Below are 19282 nucleotides of genomic sequence, written 5' to 3' on the forward strand. Positions count from 1 at the left end.
GGGGACCTGGCATAGCAGCAGCAGGGATCACCTCCCCCCATACACACACTCACCACATGGGCAGCGGGAGCTGGAGTGGCCTGACAGCCTGCTCTGCTCTGCCATTCTGGCCTCTGCTCCCCACTTCTCCATGGTGGTGGGACCTTGAGCACCCTGGGACTGGGCACTCTGCTTTCCGATGCCACTGAGAAGCTGCACGCAGGAGGCTGGAAGGCGGCACAGTGGAGCAAAGCAGAACAGGCTGCTACCATACCAGATCTTGTATTCCTATAGGTCCCTTCCATCCATAGGACAATTGGGGCAGCCACTACGGGGGCCCCAAAAGAGTAGAGCCTGGAGTGTCTGCCCTGAATCATCCTATGGGTGCCACAGCTTTGCCCAGAAAGGGCATGAACTTGGACTTCACTTGCTGTGTGGACTAGGTCTTTAGAGTCTATGGCCAAGTCTACATGAGACCTGGAAGGTCATCTTAAGGTATACAAATCCAGCTACGTAAATAACATAGCCAGAGTTGGCTTACTTACCCCGAAATTAGCACCATCTTCACAGTGGGAGGTCAATGGGAGCAAACACTCCCATTGGCTTCCTTTGCTCCTCGTAACTGTGAGAAGCACCAGTGCCATCTGTAGGTGCCCTCAATGTTTGATTTAGCAGGTCTTAACTAGACCTGCTAAATCGATGATAAGAAGATTGATTTCTGGCATGTAAGTATAGACAAGGCCTATGTGTGGGAAATTCTCGTCACATTTCTTTTGGTTAACTGCAGTTGTATTGAAAACATAAAAGAGCAATTTTTCAGCTATAGTCTTATTGGAGATCAGAATGTACCTTGTATCAAATGAGGCTATGTATAAATTTAGATCTCAGATTTGGGTCCTTATAGTTTAAAATGAAAAGTGAGTGGGTTTTTGGTTTTGTTTTGTTTTGGTTTTTGGTTTTGTTTAAGAACTGGTCGAATCAAATCTTCACTGCATATCAGATTCCAATGTAAAGTTTACCTTTAGAATTAATGAGGTTAACTGTGAAGCCAATAGCACTGTTACAAAATAGTAAATCATTTGTTCATTTCAGCAATACTGTCAATTTCACATCTCAGCATCAATAACATTACCACTGTCTTCATTCAAGGCAACAGTTTGGAGCAGAGTTAGTTTTCATGCCAACATCTTATTCTTATATTTTGATCGAAATTAGCAGAACAATTCCAATATTTCAAACATCACTCACTACACTGGCAGTCCCGTTGCTCTAATCACTGACTGCCAAATCTGCTTTTGGTCACTAATGCACTAAAACATTGCTAATGACATGGAGGTATGACAAGATAAGAACATTCTCATAATGAATGACTCCACAAAAGCAAAGTGGCAAAAGTAATTATAGAATCACATGGACTGCTGGCCCTGAATTGTCAGAGACATCAAATTTCATGTACTGCTAAAACAACATTGAGATAACCTTATGTTCAGTAGAAGCAGCAGTTATATCACATGAGTAAGTCAGCTGACATTTGCTTCTGTTAACATGAAACAATTTGCAGGAAAGAAATAACTTTAATTTCCCTCTATTAATTAGGCAAATTAATTAAATTCATCTTCAGTATTCTGCATATATTTCATATTGAAGAATAGGTTTCTGCAGAGATTCTGCTAAATGGTTCCGAGAAGGCTTATTAACCCTGAGATGAATTCTATCAAACCCTACAAAGCACCAGCTTCAAGTGCATTTATGAAGAAAAAGGCTTTTGAAATCAGATAGGAGAGCTGCAAAAGTGTGGCATATTATCATAATCTGGATAATGTTTAATTTGACACTCTTATGTCAAGCTATTAGCACAGAGAATGAACACATGGTCTGATAAAAATGTACTTAAAGAATGACAATCCTTATAACCATTTAATTTTAATTTTCTCTTATGATACATTTTTCTACAGAAACCCCTATTAGACAATAAATAGGATTATACTATAATTCTATCAGCTATGACAATACAAAACATTGTCTTCCTTAACTACTCAAGGAATGTTCTATTAGACCAGCATTTCAACAGCATATCCATCTCCATTATAAAGTTGAATTGTGCCTGTAGGTGCCTGATACCATCACCTTCATCACTAAAAACATTTTTTATTTGTTTGTTAATAGCAAGTGTCAAATATACAGGGCCTGATCCTGAAAATCCCCCTTTCTCAGAATGTCTGCTGACGACAGTTGCTCAGTCATGAGTCCTGCTGTGCTTCCTTTGTTCCAATCCAGACGGAACTTCCCAAGTAGATGCAGAGAATGTTCAGCCAGTTCCAAAGCCACCACTCTCCATCCACATTGTAGTACTGATCAGGGAAGAGGCATGCTGTGCTTTGACAGCCCCTTGAGAGTGATAGCCAATCAGTGTCGATCTGAACAGTCCCAAAGAGCCTCAGGCCTGAATCAAAGTAGAACCAGCTCAGAAGCAGGGGGCTACAATTGGCGGTCAGGTGGCCACCCATGAGCTGGGCCCAGCTGTGAAGCTGGACCATTTTTCCTCTGGAATAAAACACTGGGCAGAGATGCAAAGAACACCTGAGTCAGTTCTGAAAGGGGTGAGTCCAGCAATATTATCTGTGTTTATTTATAACTCTACTTAATTTAAATGTCACTGGTTATGACTGTAAAGTTTTAGCATAATAAATTACTCTGGTTTTCATCCACGGTTTCCTTCAATCCCCAACCATATCGAATGGCAATTTTGCAGTTAGAGTTCTTACAAGTGTGGACAAAAGAACTTTATCCTGTTCCCTTGAAGTCAATGAGCAAACTCCCATTTATTTTAAAGGTGCAAGATCAGACCTAACAAAAAGAAATACTTCAGTTAGCTACTATCCTGATAAGTTGTACTCATCCCACTGGCATTTGCATTAACTACATGAAATGAAGTACTTCAAAATACATATGCAATTGTATGGCTGCTTCCAAAAATCACCTCAGTGTGTTCTGTGCAATATCACAACTCAGGGAATTTAACATGTCATTCATTAATATTGTGAAGTACTTCAGAGGAGCTATGAGGGATTCGAATATGCTTGGTTTGGATGGAACCTATAGAGACTTTTAATGCCAATCTGTAACAAGACTCTGTTGATCATACGCAAATAGAGATTTTTTTCAAAGGTTTATTTTTCAAAGTTTGGCCAAATTTGGTGGATTTTCACAGGCATAACAGAAGACTGTTCCCTGACCTGAGGTTGAACTGCCAAATTTTAAACCTCTGCTCCACAGCATAAAATGGCAGTACAAAGTTTTTTTCACCTAGACAAACATATTATTTCCAGCCTCGCCCTCAGAAACAGTTGAGCTGCTATGGGTGAAATCTTTCCAAAAAACTCAGCCTGTAGTAGACAACCAGCATGGAAATTTCCGTCTAGCTGATTAAAGACTGACAACTACAAACAGGAGGCTATAATGGGAAGCATCAGACAATCTTAATGACTGCTCCAGCTGAAATAGTGCTTTTGGGGTTCAGGAAGAAGTGAGGCTAGGAAGAAACTGCTTCTTTAACCTCTTTTTTGTCTCTCATAGTGATTTGGACTTCATCTGAGGGATGGAAAAGGGTTAATCTACCTAGTCAAGTTCACACATCCCTACTGACAATTCATCTCCACAAGACAATTTTCTGGTAAGTTTAGTAACATTTATAATATATGAAAATCAATCTTGCTGTGACACCCCAGGTCGCCCCACGGCGTCCCCCCGGCTTCTCACCCCTGTAACACTGCACCAATCTTTTTAGTTTCCTCCCAGACGCGCTTGTCTTCAGTTTCCCGCTCCCTAGCAAGGCGGGAGGGGAAGGGGGGCCCGGGCCCACCCACTCTCGGGGGCCCGGGCCCACCCACTCTCACGGGCCCCAGCCCAGGGCCCTAAGGGTGCGGGTTCAGTTTGACCCGACCCGGCTGACGGGGTGTGCCCCCTTAACGCGTCAGCCTACCAGTCTCTCCTAACTCTGCCCTGGGCTGCTTCCTTCCCCTTGCCGTGGCAGCGCTACCTGGCACCGGGTCTCTCCGACCGGATTGCTCCCCGCAGATAGTCGGTGCCCACTCGGGGGCACTGGGGGGGGGGATGGATCTACCGACTGCTCCTGGAGCCGCCGGCCTCCGTCGGCGGTGATCCCCCTCTCCCCCCGCTCGTTTCTCCTGCGCCAGCCATTTTAAATCTGGTGCCGGGGCCATGACCCCAGCATCTCCCGTCAGCCCCGCCCCTCGCGTCCGGACGTCCTCCCGTTGCCGCGGTACCGTGCCCCGCACCCCTGCGGACTCCAGCCGACTTCATCCGACGCGCCGAAGGCCAGAGCACTCTGCACGGCTGCTGAGCAGCCCGGACAAAGCCGGCTGGCGCCTGGCATCCCGCCGTATAGTGCCGTTTGGGAGGGCACCTCCGCACTGTGTGGGCCTGTCCCATCACACTTGCTCAAGAATTTCCAATGGAGTTCCTCCTACTTAACTATCTGTCCTTCCTTGCATAATCACTCCAATTACATAATCATAGTGTAACGGTTCATTTCAGTTTAGAAAGCTACACATTTGAACACTTGTATTTATCCATGTGGTAGTGGGTGTGTCCTTTTTGTCCTGTTTGGAAAAGAATTATATGTAGATAGCATGAACATACTGTGATAGTACATGGTGCTTATACCGGTAGCATGTTGGCCTCCAAGGATTTCAAAGTTTATTACAGCACCCCCATTAAGTTAGATAAATATTATCAGAAATAGATTGGTATACTGAGACATAAAACATTATTGACCCAATCTTCAGATGTATTGTTCACCTATAGATTGCCTTTCCATCTTTGTTCTGCAATTCACTTTTAAGACCTCTGAACTATACAATTGAATTTTATATTGCCTATTAGACTATGAAAAAACCACAGCGTTGTGTTAAATGTCTTATTATAAGACACAGATCCCCTTTTCTCATACACAGTGGAGTAAATTGAAGACATAAGTGTTTAAGTGATCTTATTTCCATCCTTTAAACTGTAATTATTAAAATTACAAAAATATCTTCAGATAAAAGCTCTCAATCTCTGGAGCCCTGTTCTAGGAAAGTAGCCCAGCAAATGCACAGTGCATGAAAGGACTACAGACTACAGACAAACATAAATTAACTCAAAGCTACAATTTTGCAGCAATTAGTAATATGTACAAATGGGAGCAAAGGATGGCTTTGCCTCTGCAGAGTGTTTAAACATTAATGTTACTATACAACAAAATTAATTTGGATTCACAGGGGGATGCTGATTAAAGTAAAAGGAAGTAACATAAAAGCTATAATTTTTCTGCTCAGGCTTTTTACCACACCACCAAAAAACAAAGGTTACATCTACACTGCAGGCTTCTTGCACAAGAACTGTTTTGTGCAAGAGTTCTTGCAGAAAAGGTCTTGTGCAAGAGCGTGTTCACACTGCCATGTGCTTTTGCACAAGAGATGTGCTTTCGCGCAAGAGTGTCCATGGCAGTGTGGATGCTCTCTTGCACAAGAAAGCTCTGATGGCCATTTTAACCTTAGGGATTTCTTGCACAAGAAACTCCAGTTGCCCGTCCGCACTGCCTTCTTGCGCAAGAGCTCTTGTGCAAGAGGGATTATTCCTCATGAGGAAAGGAATAATACTTGCGCAAGAAGCCTTCTTTTCTGATGCTTTACTGTAAATTTACTTGCGCAAGAACACACATGCAGTGTAGACACTCCGCAAGTTTTTGCGTAAGAACAGGCATTCTTGCACAAAAAGCCTGCAGTGTTGACGTAGTTAAAGAATATATAGCTGGGAAAGAATCCAGGCTGTAGTGGGGCAGCTGCCCTACTGTGGCAAGGGAGGGGTTAAAACCAGGCTGCTGGAAGCCTGTGCAAACCCCTCCAATCACAGAGAGGCTCATAGGGAGCCAATCAGAGGGTAGCTTGCTGGATCAGCCCTGTTTATAAGAAGCTGCTCAGCAGAGCATAGGGCAATGGGGTACAGGAAAGGGGAAAGAGTGAATCTATGGAAGAAGTTCTTTAGGTGGAGCAGTGCTAAGCAGGCTCAGGGGATCTGGGGAGAAGACCCTGCCTGATATGTCCCAGATTGAGGGCCTTGATGCAGGGGCTGAGAAGATGCTGGGGTAATGGGGAAATGGCCCAGGGAACATTGAGGGCAGTGAAGGGGGAATGAAGGAGAACAGAACAAGGCTACCACCTTGGGCCAGGACCCAGAGTAGTGGTGGGACTAAGTCCCCGTCTTTCACTACATCTTGCTGTTAAGGAGCTTGGTCTGTACAGACTATGACTTGCCCTTAAGGCAAGGGACTAGATTTTGAGGCTGCAGTTGGCTGTTCAGGCAGGTGTAAGGACTGAGGATTGTTGATATCCCTAGAAAGGGATAGAATATAGTGGTGGACGCTTCTGGAAGACAATGTTCTGTGTGACAGACCCAGGGCAGCTGGCTACAATAGTTTGTTGGAGGGTAGACATACTGGGAGCTGTGTGAATGCTTTTTTGTTTCCTGAATAAACTGCCAAAGCCTGCTGCTACATAATCAAGGCAGGCACCTGAGACTAATTAGCCTGCTGCTTCAAGCAAGCTCTTAATCAGGTACCTGCAGCCAATTAAGGCCTGTTGGGTTACTTTAAAAGGTTTTCCCTCAGGTAAGCGTGGGGAAAGGAGAAAAGTGAGGGACTGTGTGTGTAGCTGAGTACTGAGAAAGGAAAGAGTGTTTGTGCTGAAGCAGGGAAGATTTGTTCAGGTAGCAGGGTGACGTTATCAGCGGAGTGTTTGAGGAAGTGGCCCAGGGAAAAGGCTGCTTTACTGGAACTAGAGGAAAATCCCTGTCAGTTGTTGCTCCCTGGGTCAGAACCTAGAGTGGTGGGTGGGTCCAAGTTTCCCCCAACCCTCCCCATGCCACTAAATGTTTTGCTCCTGGAAACAGAGGCTAGGATTATGGAGAGGTTTCATCCCCAGTACTTTAACTTCATCAATGGTGAAACCGGCTCAGTAAGCTGTGGCTCTGGCCTCTAGAAAAGATAAGAGGCAATGGGGAGGGTCACAGCAAGCTTTGAGGCATACAGTAACCTCCTAGAAGTGTAGGACCCATGGGGCACAGCTGGGCTACGTCTACATTGGCATGATCTTGCGCAAATACTCTTTAACGGCAAGAGTTCTTGCGTTAAAGTATTTGAGCAAGAGAGCGTCTACACTGGCATGTGCCTTTGCACAAGAGATGTGCTTTTGCGCAAGAGCATCCGTGCCAGTTTAGGCGCTCTCTTGTGCAAGAAACCTCCGATGGCCATTTTAGCCATCAGGCTTTCTTGCACAAGAAATTCATGTTGCCTGTCTACACTGGCCTCTTGAGCAAGAACAGTTGCACAAGAGGGCTTATTCCTGAGCAGGAGCATCATAGTTCTTGCGCAAGAAGCACTGATTTCACACATTAGAACGTCAGTGTTCTCGCGCAAGAACTCCCCGCCAATGTAGACAGGCAGCATGTTTTTGCACAAAAGCAGCTGCTTTCGCGCAAAATCATGCCAATGTAGACACAGCCCAAAGCAGAGCAATGACAGGCAAGACACTGGCCAGAAGGTAATACACTCCAAGAAACTGAGCTGATTGATAGTGTGACCAGTAGGAGGTACTGTGGCAGTGAGTTGATCCCACTACAAAGGCAATACAAGTTTAGATTGATCTTTCACACCTATTTTCCATTGCCGTTTGAAACTGTGTAGATTGGTGTAGTGTTAGCCTACACCACATTTCATCTTCAAAATTAGTAATAAGATTCATTTTTAAGGTGCAGCTCAGCTGTTCCTCCCCATTCACTGAAAAATCAACATGAACAGTTAGAGGGGAGAAAATCTCTGAGGGTCTCCCATGGACTGTCCTTCAAATTGTACTATGGGCTGGGGTTGGAGGTAAGGCCAGCCAAGGAATTAGTGGGAGATGTGGCTTCATGACAGCTCACCTCCAATGGAGCCATGCTGATGAGGATTCCATAGCTGATGACTGGCCCTGGGCACCCACATGTTGGTGGGGAGGATCTCTCCAAGATGGGGCATAACAAGATCATGGTACTATGGTTATATTATCCTCCAGGGGGTCCCTGCATGGTCAGTTAGGGAATGACGTGCACACATCAGGGGAGCACTGCCATGTGTGGTTCTTGGGGGTACAAACAGGCCCTGTGATTGTACTTTAAGATGCAATGTTCTTGACAGGAATAGCCTGCCAGTCATGAGGCAGTGTTCTCATGAATGTGAGATCTGTTCCCAACTTCTCCCTCTCCACTCTGTCTTGCACTTAACATAGGTGTGACAGGTACTATATTGGTTGACACTCTGGGGATTGCCATGAATATCTGCAGGATGATCTAAAGACTAAGGCTCTGTAATAACTCTCAGACTCTGTGGATGATGCACAGACACAGAGGCTATGTCTAGACTACATCCCTTTTTCGGAAAAGGGATGTAAATTAGACGTAACGCAATTGCTAATGAAGTGGGGATTTAAATCTCCAGCGCTTCATTAACATAAAAATGGCTGCCGCTTTTTTTCAGCACGGAGCTTTGCTGGAGAAAAGCGTCAGTCTAGACACTGATCTTTCAAAAAATAAAGCCTTTTCCGAAAGATATCTTATCCCTTATTTCAAAAGGGATAAGGGATCTTTTGGAAAGGCTTTATTTTTCGAAAGATCAGCGTCTAGACTGGCGCTTTTCTCCGGCAAAGCTCCGTGCCGAAAAAAAGCGGCAGCCATTTTTATGCTAATTAAGTGTGGGAGATTTAAATCCCCACTTCATTAGCAATTGCGATATGTCTAATTTACATCCCTTTTCCGAAAAAGGGATGTAGTCTAGACGTAGCCAGGGGGTATGTGTAACACACACTGGCTACTGGGTGTTATAACCCCTACATAAATTAAAAGTAAAAATTCCCATTGGGCAGTCTTTGGTCAGGGAAAACTCCATCCATTTCAGTAAGGAGTGCAGGATTGGATCCAGTATAACTACAGTATCTAATATGGAAGAAACTGGCTTATTATTTTGTCTATTTTAAATCTATCCAAAGGGATACACAAACTAGCAAAATGCAAACTAGATGGAGCTACTATAAGGAGAGTACAAAACTGTCTTGAAAACTGTATCCAGAGAATAGTTATCCATGGTTCACAGTCATGCTGGAAGGGCACAATGAGTGGGGTCTGCAAGAATCAATTCTGGGTCCAGTTCTGTTCAGTGTTTTCTTCAAAGATTTAGATAATTGTATAGAAAGTACATATATAAAGTTTGTGGATGATATCAGGCTGGGAGGGTTTGGAAGTGTATTGGTAGCTAGGATTATAATTCAAGTGATCTGGTCAAACTGGAGAAATGGTCTGATGTAAATAAGCTGAAATTCAATAAGGACAAATGCAAAGTACTCGTCTTAGGAAGGAACAATGAGTTGCATGCATATAATATAGGAAATGACTACCTAGGATGATGTACCAGCTGTCATCTTAAACCACAAGCTAAAAATGAGTCAATAGTGTAACACTGTTGCAAAAAAAGTAAACCATTCTGGGATGTATTAGCTAGTGTTATAAACAAGACATAAGAATTAATTCTTCCCGCTCTACACTGCACTGACTAGAGTACTGTATATTCAAAACTAGAGTATTGTGTCCAGTTCTGAGCACCACATTTCAGGAAAGATGTGGACAAATTAGAGAAAGTCCAGAGAAGAGCAACAAAAATGATTAAATGTCAAGAAAACATGAAGTAAGATTGAAGAAACTGGGTTTGTTTAGTAAGGAAAAGAGAAGACTGATAACCAAGGGGACATAACAGCTTTCAAGTACCTAAAAGACTGTTACAAGGAGGAGGGATAAAAAAATATTCTTCTTAACCTCTGATAGGACAGGAAGCAATGGGCTTAAATTGCAGCAAGGGAGTTTAGGTTGGACATTAGGAAAAACTTCCTAACTCTCAGCATAGTTAAATACTGGAGTAAATTGCCTAGGAGATTGTGGAATCTTTGTCATTGGAGATTTCTAACAGTCTGTCAGGATTGGTCTAGATAATACTTTAGCCTTGCCATGAGTGCAGAGGACTAGACTAGATGATCACTTGAGGTCCCTTCCAGTTCTTTGATTTTTTTTGACTATGTGCTGACAAACATCATAGTTAATATTGAAGTATAACTTTTAAAAGCTGAGATGCTGACTTTATAAAATGTGCTCTTGAGCCAAGATCTTCCATCCAAAATGTAATCCAGTATGATTTTAATAGCCATGCTATAAATAATTGAAATTTAAATGTTTCCATTAGCCATGATGAGAGAACCTAAGCACAACAGTGAGGGTGTGTCGTTAAAATAGCAGAAAGTATAGAAATACGCAGTGGTGTCTTTTGTTAGCAGAAAAATATAAATAATAGACCCATATTCCAGCTGAGTATATGCTGATTTCTTCCAGGCTTTGTTCTGCTTTGGCACATGTCATCTGATGAACACATACACTTACTATGCAAAATAACCTATGTCAGCAGAAACCTTCCATGGAGCTCCATTAATTTCACATGGGCATCAGGTCAGCTGAAATAAATCATCTTGCATGATTAAGAATTGCCTTACCACTAGCTTTCATACTGTAAATTTTAACTGATTTATTATTATTAAATATTATTCACCACATCTTTTCCCTACCAGAATCCAGACACACGTGTACTCTCTCTTGTTCTTTCTGAAATCACACCAGTTATACTATGAGTAGGACCCTCCATGGCTGCAGAGAAGACAGTTTGTTTCCCCCTATAACCTTTGTGCTATACTGTACACAAGATTCATGAAAGCATGAAGCCCAAAGGGTTGACAAGCACAGTGATTCTGACCAGTGCAACTATAGCAAAAGTACCTGAAGTCTGGTTACAATGGACAATTTAAAGGGTTCACTGTCATGGAGGAAAGGTCCAAAATGTCACCTACTTTAAAATTAACCTTTGCATTTTTAGTAGTTCCATGACCCTGCATTCCTGAGTGATCATGTTCACTTGACCGTGTTCCCATTAGCTCTTTGCTGCTGCTGTATCACTCATGTCTGTGGCAATAATCTCTCATTCACTTTTACAGCTCCCTGCCATCTGAAGAGATCAAACGCTTTACAGAAATCAGTGGGTTTAGCTTTACAGCATGCGGTGAAGTTCTGTAGTCATGTTGCCATTTTAGACCCTTCAAAGAAGTCTTCAAGTACAGATCCTTAAAGCTACAAAGTCCCAATATGTTTTACCCAAGTTATACAAAGTGGGTGCGTCTAGACTGGCAAGGTTTTGTGCAAAAGCGACTGATTTTGCATAAAAACTTGCCAGCTGTCTACACTGTCCGCTTAATTTGCACAAGAGCGCTGACGTTCTAATGTAAGAATTCAGTGCTTCTTGCGCAAATACTTTGATGCTCCTGTTCAGGGATAAGCCTTCTTGCGCAAGAATACTTGCGCAAGAGGGCCACTGTAGACAGACACCTTAATTTTTGCGCAAGAAAGTCCGATGGCTAAAATGGCCATTAGAGCTTTCTTGCGCAAAAGCGCGTCTATACTGGGCACAGATGCTTTTGCGCAAAAGCACTTTTTGCACAAAAGCATCCGTGCCAATCTAAATGCTCTTTTGCGGAAATACTTTTAATGGAAAAACTTTTCCATTAGAAGTATTTCCGCAAAATCATGCCAGTCTAGACGCAGCCAATGTGTTTGTCATAGAGCTGGGAATTAAATGGTCTTCTGACTCACAGTCATGTGCCTTAACCTCAAATGTATTCTTTCCTTGAGAAACAGGTAGGAGTCACTGGGCAAGTGCCCCTTCAGAGGGATTTGTGGTCTTGATGACCTACGATGGATCTCTGAACACCACTTGGTAGCAGTTAAGTTCTCCAAGGGTATGTCTAGACTACGTGCCTCTGTTGCCAGAGGCATGTAAATTAGACTACCCGACATAGTCAATGAAGCCAGGATTTAAATATCCCTGGCTTCATTCAAATAAAAATGGCTGCCACGCTGTGCCGGCTCAGCTGATCGTCAGCACAGCACAGGAGTCAAGACACGGATCGGTCGACAAGGGAAGCCTTTGTTGACCACTCCCTTATGCCTTGTGAAATAAGGTTTACTGGAGTGGTCGACAAACACTTCCCTTGTCAACTGATCCGCGTCTTGACTCACACACTGTGCCGACAATCAGCTGAGCTGGCACAGCACGGTGGCCATTTTTATTTGAATAAAGCCAGGGATATTTAAATCCCGGCTTCAATGACTATGTCAGGTAGTCAAATTTACATGCCTCTGATGACAGAGGCATGTAGTCTAGACATACCCTAAAAGTGGCAACTTATTGGCCAATTAGCAATGGATTACCTGATCCCTATAAGAAGCCTTCCCAGACAGGAAAGGGAAAGTACCTTTCGAGATGACCAAGGCCTGGGAGGTCAACAAATGCCTTTGATGTCGACCGCGGAGCGTCCAGACTACCGCACTGAGCCGACAAACAGCTGATCGGCTCAGCGCGGCAGCCATGTAAATTTAAATGAAGCGGCGATTATTTAAATCGCCGCTTCATTTTCCTATGCTGGGTAGTCTAATCTACATGCCTCTGTCACCAGAGGCATGTAGTCTAGATGTACCCTATGACTGTTTCTAAAAGTAAGGTTTATTTGTGTCAGCCTCCATTACTAATAAATGAAGCCTTCTGGGGAAAACAAGACAAAAGCTTGTTTTGAAATAGTTTAAACTGGTCAAAAGGGAAACTGAGGTGCAATCCCAAGCAGGGATGTTAAATATTGGTTAATTGAATAGTCAAGTATCCTCATGAATTCTTATAGGTTAGTCAATTGTTCTATAGTCCATGGGGATGGGACTGGCAGCCAGTATGCTCTGGCTCACTCCCAAGAAGACCCCTGTCACTTCATGCTGCTGCCACTGTATCAGGGTGCCAGATGGGAGCTGGTCTGTGAGGGGAGCCACTTTAAAAAGTAGCTCCCCTTGTGGACCAACTGTCTATCACCCTGTGTTGCTGCCTCTGATAAAGAGGCAGTGGTGCAGGGTGGCAGCAGCCCCTATCTAAGGGGTGGTTTGAGCTCCCAGACCTGGCACAAGCCACAAGCAAGTTGGGCTGCCTGCCCACCCAGCTCCTAATGTGCCTTAAGTGCAGAGCCACAGCGGAGGTAGGTCCCGGACCCATCACAAGCCAGGACTAAGCTGGGCTGCTGGCCAGCCTGCTAAAAAATGTATGGGCAAGTGGGAAAAGTGTGTAGTCTATCAGGGGCAGATGACCGTTTTGCGGGGCCCCGGGCAGCATAATTCTGCGGGGCCCCCCCTTTGCCACGGCGCATGTGCAGTGACGCCATGCTCATGCGTAGCGGCGCCACGGCGCATGCGCAGGGCTTTCTGAAGCGCGGGGCCCGGGGCAGCCGCCCCGTTCGCCCTGCCCTATATTCGCCCCTGTAGTCTATAGCATTAACCTATAAGCTTTTGCTTATTGGTTAATTGGTCAATCGACTACACTTTTACATCCCAAATCCCAAGGAAGACTCTTGAAAGCTAGGACACTCTCTCTCTTCCAGAGATTTTCACATAACATTTCAATATACAGCCTGCTGATTATTTTTTTAAAAAAAGGGAGCAGGTGGACAAAGCAAGGAGCGAGGCAAGTGGAATCAATCTGTAAACCAGAAGAGTGCTGGTATAATTTTTAGCCACAACAAGCCTGGAATACTAAGGCATAATATTTTAGTTCACTGCATTTAATTTAATACCTTTTCCTTTAGACACAAGCTACGTATTATGCAAAATTAGCAACAAATTAAAGTACCTCAGGTCTTAACTGCTTGAAGCTGCTGCTTCTCACTTAAAATCCCTCATGCAATATTTTTCAGGCTAATCCTAATTTTCAGGGTTTTTTTCCCTGTATCATGTTGCTTCGTTGTCCAGGTTCTTGCTGTCCTGTAAATGAACTCCCCTCCCCCCACTTACTCCTTTCAGAATAGATTCCGGAGGCCTACTGAGCCTTCAAGCCTACCTGTTAACATCCTCTCCTTCACACTTGCTCAACTAGCCAGCTGTTCTTTCTATGAAAATACAGCTGTAAAGTTTTATAAATAGTAAATTAAAGCTCACTCTCCCATTCCAGCTGGCCAACATTGTTAGTGAGTAATACATCATTAGAGAGTCATTCCTCCATTGATGTACTGCCCACCAGCAACATGCTGGCAAGGGAAGCTAGAAAGTACATGCTTTCCAAGGCTCAGAAACAGCCCTTTTAATTTAGAGTTTAAACTCTTTTTCAGAAATAATTTTGCAAAAATAATCTAACAAGCCAAGGAAGTGTCAGTGACAGAATGCTAACAGACAGGTATCCTCAGGCCTGCCTTCCTAAGTATTTTCTTATTAGGGGAAAAAGCTGACTCTACCAGATGTCTGGAAGCAGTGAGACAGTTGCCTGCAATTTCTAAAAGGGGTTTTGGGGAGAAGTATTTCTCCCAGGTCCTATGAAAACATTAATCTCAGGAGAGAATTGCTGTGCCCAAGCAAACTTGTTCTCTGCCCAATGAGAGGTCATAATGAATATGAGAGATGAGTATGAATGATTAGTATGTTTAATGTTTTACTTGAGCATCTTTTTCTTTGACAAGTGTGTAAAATACAGTATGCTTCTTTATGCACACAGCAGAGACCAGGGACAAACAGAGGAACGTTTAGATAGCTAAGTAGAGAGTACAATAAGTGACACTTCTGTTTATCTAAATTGTCTAACAATATTTTTAATATAGAAGTTAATGCTTCACAACTCACTTTCTTTATACAGCCTGTCTCCGACTTACAAACCGGTTACAGACCAAGCAGTTGGTTGTAACTCGGTTTGTTCGTAAGTTGGACCCCATTGAGTTACACGCGACCGCGCTGTTCGTAAGCGCGGATCATGTTCATAACTTGGGGCCTGCCATTTACGACATTTTTAGTCGTAACTGCAAACGGTCGTAAATCGACCATTCGCAACTCGGGGACTGGCTGTACATAATATAATAAATAACGTGGCATGAGACTCAATCTTGCACCAGTCAGAGTTAATAGGAGATCTCCTACAACTGACTCAAATGGAGGCAGTAGTTGGGTCCCTAATATATATCTTTCTGAGGAAGTGGGTCTGGCCCACGAAAGCTCATCATCTAATAAACCATCTTGTTAGTCTTTAAAATGCTACATAGTGCTGTATTTTGTTTCCCTCAGGGGTGGCCTGTGGATGTAGGCAACCTCAGCAGTTTAATGCAGCGCCCAATGATGATGTCACGCCATTGAGGGTTATGGAGGTGGGGGCACCGATCGCATATTCCGCCTAGGGTACCAGTTGCCGGCAGCTCTCCTCGAGCCGCTCCTGCTTTCCCTTTCATCCCAACTCCTGCAAGACAGAATATCTGTGTGTACTTTTTTCCTTCTAAATATGCTTCCAAGGGAAGGAACATGTTTACATCTTGTTCTCCAGAGTTGTCTGATGGAACACAAATCTAACCAGCTATACAGTACTCTCCAACATGGTGGTAAAATCAGCATCATTCACTTGGACCAACAATGCATGCTCGCTCTGTCTTCAGAGTGAGGAAAACAATGCCATATTAGATCTTTACAGTGTCCTGGAGCACATGCTACTTGCATGGTTGCCTTATTTTATTCTGGAAAGACTGACCATCTGATCCCAAAGTGTATGCAGATTTGTTGAGGAATGTAACGTAGAATTCATTTTGTTCAAAAATGCTCAGCCTGTCTACACAAAACCAGAGTCCCTTATCAGCACACATTCATTAAAAGTAAATTTTAAAAGTGAGAGGGTAGTGACTCCTGACATCAGAGATTCTTGATAACATAAGGCTTTTAATTCCAACCCCTGTTCTTGTGCCAATCAGCCCTTTCCTTCAGCATGCTCAAGAATCCTCATTTTGATAACAAAATCTACTATTATTCCAATTCTTAAGAAAACTTCAAAAGGTTGTGATATGGCAGTTGTCCTGGTTCTACCACTTGCCTTAAAAGCACATTACAATATGTATGAGGGACAAAGTGTTAGACTATTTTTTAATTGTGTAATTTTCTGGTTAAAAGCTTAATTTTCTGGAAAAGCTCAGAAACTTTCAATGTAACAGTGTGTCACTCTTTTTAATTAATTTTACAACATCCAAGAGTATACTGGACACTGCAGTATAAATAGAAATACATATCAATACCCCCAGATTTTACAACCTAAGGCTCAGTCATGTGAATTACAACATATAGGTGGAACCCAAACTAAGTCAGTGGGACACACTGGAGAGACTCATAGGACCATCTGCACATTATGAATTACAGAATCAGGGCCTAATTTAGTTTAAATAGTAATGAAAACCACCTTAGAATTCAGCTGAGGATATTCTGGAGTGAAATTAGACAGAAAACAATTAGTTCATTGGCTAAATGTGAAGTTTTTATAACTGGACTTTAAAATAAATGTAATTAAAACAGCAAGGTGAAGGAGCTGCTGACAAGTATGTTATCAGATGAGACACAAATTAAAGATCAGGCTTTAACAGATAGCAGCTTCCAAAAAAGGAAATTCACACTGATGTGGTGTGATAATCATATATATAGTAACCCAATGTCTGTGACTCTGTCACGCTGAAATGCTGGCTGTCCCTCTGGACGGCACTGTTGCCTCCCTGGCTGTTTCCTCTGGGCAGCGCTGTTGCCTGAGTCACGTCCTTTGCCTCCCGCCATGGCGCTTGGCTGACTTCTGCGCTGCTCAGCTGGGCCGCCGCATGGGAGCAAGTGGCGCAAGTGAGCGTTTGGGCTCCACAGTTCCCCGAGTGAGAGGCAGGAAGGAAAGGAGAAGAGAAAGAGAGAGACAGAGAGAATGGCAGGAGGCAAAGGAGAGCTGAGAGAGAGGAGGAGAAGGCAGTAGGAGGAGGAGGAGAGAGACAGACACAGAGCGAGAGACCGGAGGCTCAGGAGAGAAGACCGACATGGAGGAGAGACCTGAAAATCTCGTCTTATGATGGGCTAATTGGCTAGTTCATTGAATATAACTAGAGAAGAGAATTTAAAACTGTGAGGTGACAACTGTTTTGTGCACATATAAATGGTCTTACAAGGTTTGTTAACTGAATGGCAGTTATACCTTGGGAAATAGCATGGTGTTAGTTTTGGGGCAGTTCTCTTTCAAAACAGTTGCATAGGTATGTAAAGTTCTTCCTTACGCTGAGTCTCCAACTGAATGATTTCTTACTTGTGGTGCTACTACCTAACCAATATAATCATACAAGTAATAAATCACTGCAGTGTCAAATTGCAAGTGGTTTGGAATTGGTTCCAGGATTTAAATCTGCTACTATGTATATGTTGATTTCAAATGTTGTTTTAATTTGTCTATCTGAAATTATACACCCAGCAAGAGAAGGCTTAAACTATTTTAAAAGGTAGGTAAATGTGCTTATTTATCCTCTGCCATAATATTTAAGTTAAGCCTCAACTCAGTATATGAAGGTACAAGTGCTATTTTAAGTATCAAGTTCCTGCATGCACAGGGATTTTCCCCTAAAATAAATAGAGAAGCTTGGAAAAAAGCAAGCTAGAAAAGGTTCAAGCCTTGGAACTGGAAGATAAGGAAGAAAAGGATCTAAGACATTAAACCACAGTATAGAACAGAAAGTAATACTATGTACATAACCAGTAAATGATACCTTCCTATTTAAAATAAGATGAATTACATGATCAGAATTATATCAGCAAGTAAGGTTCAGAATATGAAAGGTATCAATTATCTAACAAGGGAATGTGACTTTAAGGTCTAAGAAAAGTAATTGAAGATTCCTATACTTTTTCCCAGAAGGAGCCAATCTTACAAGCTCTCTGGGCACAGAAATCTCATTGACTTTAACAGGATCTGCTAGGGATTTGCATGATCTAATTCCAAATTCTTAAAACATTTCAAGGAGGGGAACGGATAGGCTACAAAGCATAAATCTTCTGGCTTTGTTGAACTGAATCAATCAAAAGTGTAGCACCTTAGTATTGAAAGAGGACACTGAGGCAGTTATGCAGATCACCTTGAAGGGGAAAGCATCAAGGAAGAATGGGTTCAATGTAGATAGTTTTTGTGAATTTCAGGAGAAACACCAGCCCAACACTTGAGTAATTCTATGAGAAGGATACAGATAAAGAAGCTATTTCCCATAATGTGTTCTGCTATTGGTAAGGACCTAAATCTACTACAGTTCTGTCCTATGCTTTTATCTTCCATTATTGTCGATGAGAAGTTTGTGCACAGAGCATCTGCAGAACTGGGACCCAAGGTAAAGAGAAGCAGCATGGACTTGAGCCTTTCAGAACAATGTCTTTAATATAATTGCTGTTTCAAAAAATGTATTGCAAGTAAAGGTGAAGATTGCCCTGTCTTATAGAAAATCAAATAGTGAAGTCACTAAGAGTACACAGCTCCTTCAAACGGAATTCTCATTCAATATAAATGTGGTTGATCTGTAAGGAGAAGACCTCTCCAAACTGCTTAATGCTTGAGCCCAGTATGTGGGTTGTGCAGTCCATATGGGCTAGCTAGTTCACAGAATAGCTTTGTTAATCTTGAGTTTTCTGTTATGACGGCGAGGGAGGTTTTTTAGACCTTTCTGTGATGGTATACTCCATCTGCCAACAGTACATATTTTGTAGTAGTTCAGTAGCAGATTTTTCACCATTCTTCTGCCTACGTGCTTCATCAGATGTAGTTTGTCAGTGAACAATGCTTTGTGAGGCCTGGATTAGAGGGAAGGCACTGGTGATAGAGGTCATCAGATGAATATATTATTCTACCTGCTTATGTCACATTGGTTGTACAGTTGGGTGGCTTGCTTGCATAGAGAGGTGGTTTGATAACTAAAAAGATTCAAGTTTTCATTCATGAGCCAGGCTCTTGAAATCTCCAGCCAAGTGTGTGAGTTTAGAGGAGGTGCGTGAGAGCCCCATGTTAAATGGATTAGTCATCTAAGGTTTCATAAAATTTCATTTATTAAGATTGTTACCTTATTTTATTCCATGTGTATGTGTATAATTAGTGCTTCAGAGAGAAGATCCCAATAGAGCTATTTCTGGTTTGATAGCATCTCTGTGGGTGAGCAGGTATTACTGCAATCAACCCGGTCGGCTTTGTTTTTGTCATACAATAGTTGAAACCTTGCTCCACCTCTGCTGCATTTGATAAAAGCTGCCTGTGTGCTGGCATCACCTCTTTTAAAAGTCTTTTACAATAGAAATC

The 19282-nt window shown here is 42.8% G+C and overlaps 1 long non-coding RNA gene across 1 annotated transcript; it reads left to right on the plus strand.

The window, feature by feature from the left end:
- The first annotated feature begins 2444 nt into the window (after positions 1-2444).
- On the plus strand, positions 2445-10623 carry LOC112545849 (uncharacterized). The gene is made up of 3 exons (XR_003089401.2): positions 2445-2579; positions 3556-3652; positions 10447-10623. It is a non-coding gene; the product is annotated as an uncharacterized LOC112545849 (long non-coding RNA).
- The last annotated feature ends 8659 nt before the right edge of the window (positions 10624-19282 follow it).

This window comes from Pelodiscus sinensis, chromosome 10, assembly GCF_049634645.1.
Source record: "Pelodiscus sinensis isolate JC-2024 chromosome 10, ASM4963464v1, whole genome shotgun sequence".
NCBI lineage: Eukaryota > Metazoa > Chordata > Testudines > Trionychidae > Pelodiscus > Pelodiscus sinensis.